We start from the raw sequence: 1,959 nt of genomic DNA on the forward strand, positions 1-1,959 counted from the left end.
TTTGTGGTCCATTCCTCCAACTAAGATTAGGATGGTTGCGCCAATTTGGATTATACGTGTTTCCCATTGGTTGTATAACTGACCTTTGGTAGTTATTTATAGCATTTGCTTGATCATGCTCATGCGTGATATTTTGTACAACTGAGATTATTAGACAATCCTTTGTGTCATGGTCTATACCACCACAAATGGTACAAAAATTACTTAAGGAAGTATTTGCTTTAATCATATCAACCTTCTTAATTTCCAAGGCTTCGACCTTTCTAACCAATGCAGTGAATTTTGCATTAAGGTCGTCTTCCTCTCTTAGGACATACATCCCCGCTTTCTCTCTAGGAATGGGTTTAGTTTGGTCTGATTTAGTAGAGACATCCCATGTCTGTGTATTCTCTGCTAACATATCTAGAAAATCCCAAGCCTCATTATGATCTTTGTCAAGAAAGGTTCCACCACACATCATCTCTATGAACTGACGGGTATCCATGGTGAGCCCCTTTCGGAAAGCATCAATCACGTGCCATGGTTCATAACCATGATGTGGACAAGTAATTAGAATGTCTTTGAAGCGCTCCCAAGCTTGAAAAAATAGTTCATTCCCCTTTTGGGAGAATGACATAATTTCTTGTTTTAGTACATTTATTTTGTACTCGGGAAAGAACTTTTTCAAAAACTCTCTACTTAAGGCTTGCCATGAAGTGATGGTATTAGGTCTTAGAAAGTTGAGTCATGCTTTGGCCCGATCCTTTAGAGAAAATGAGAATAACCGAAGCTTAAGTACATCCCTATTGCCATTATTTACTTGTAACGTTGCAATTACTTCTTCAAAGTCCTTAAGGTGCAAGTAGGGGCTTTTAAAATCCAAGCCATGAAATTTATGAATTAATTAAATCACACCTGGTTTAAAATCAATGTTCCCTATGTGAGAAGGGAACACTATGTAAGATGGTAAAGTTGATCTCTTAGGGTGTAAATGTTCACGTAAAGTCCGTGGTTGGTTTAACACATTCCTATGAGCTTTATTTTCATCCTTAAGAGGAGGATTAGGTTGATTTTCTCTATTTTGATTTATAGTAGGATATGGCAGATTTGGATTTGGATTATCAACTGGGTCTGCCATGGAATCCAAGTAATGTTGAGTGTCTCTTTTAAGTGAATGATCAAGGCCTGAAACTAGTCCGCCTTTAAAGGAGAGTTGATTATTTTGATCCCTACTCCAACAGGACATAAACCATCCACACCACACAACAAATACCACTAATTCAAATAGCAAGTATGATACTTAAAATAAAAATAAAAACTTAACCAATAACCCAGGCGGCAGGGCTGACCATGAGGGTTCAATCCACAAAGCAAAATAAATCAACAACTTAGGCGGCAGGGCCAACCATGAGGGTTTAGTCTATAAAGCAAAATAAATCAACAACCCAGGCGGCAGGGCTGACCATGAGGGTTCAGTTCACAAAGCAAAAATAAATCAACAACCCAGGCGACAGGGCCGACCATGAGGGTTCAGTCCACAAAGTAAAAATAAATCAACAACCCAGGCGGCAGGGCCGACCATGAGGGTTCAGTCCACAAAAAAATAACAATAAATAAATCAACAAAAGTAAAACTAATACAGAAATTAAACTATACTAATCTGAAAAACAGATTTAGCGGATGATCTTTGTGATCAAGCAGCAACTGTGGGACAACCATAGCACTTGGGTGATAAAATCCCAAGCAGGACAACCTTATGTCATACTTAGTGCTTAAAAGACCAACTGAATTTACTGTCAAAGAAAAAGAAAAAAAATTAAAAATCTAAAGAAAATTTGGAGGGTATAGAAGAAAACTTACCTTAGCTATCTTGCACAAATCTGATCTATCTCAGTCTCTCTCCGGCAATGACGACAAAAACTTGGTTGCTTACCTCCAAGTGCAGAGGTTCGTAAGTAGTATCCCGTGAATACAGGGTCG

General features: G+C 38.3%; 1 non-coding gene across 1 annotated transcript; it reads left to right on the forward strand.

Annotated features, from left to right (window-relative positions):
- The first annotated feature begins 527 nt into the window (after positions 1 to 527).
- Positions 528 to 634, forward strand: LOC131226422 (small nucleolar RNA R71). The gene has a single exon (XR_009161808.1). It is a non-coding gene; the product is annotated as a small nucleolar RNA R71 (small nucleolar RNA).
- The last annotated feature ends 1,325 nt before the right edge of the window (positions 635 to 1,959 follow it).

Source organism: Magnolia sinica, chromosome 14, assembly GCF_029962835.1.
Source record: "Magnolia sinica isolate HGM2019 chromosome 14, MsV1, whole genome shotgun sequence".
In the NCBI taxonomy this organism is placed as follows: domain Eukaryota; kingdom Viridiplantae; phylum Streptophyta; class Magnoliopsida; order Magnoliales; family Magnoliaceae; genus Magnolia; species Magnolia sinica.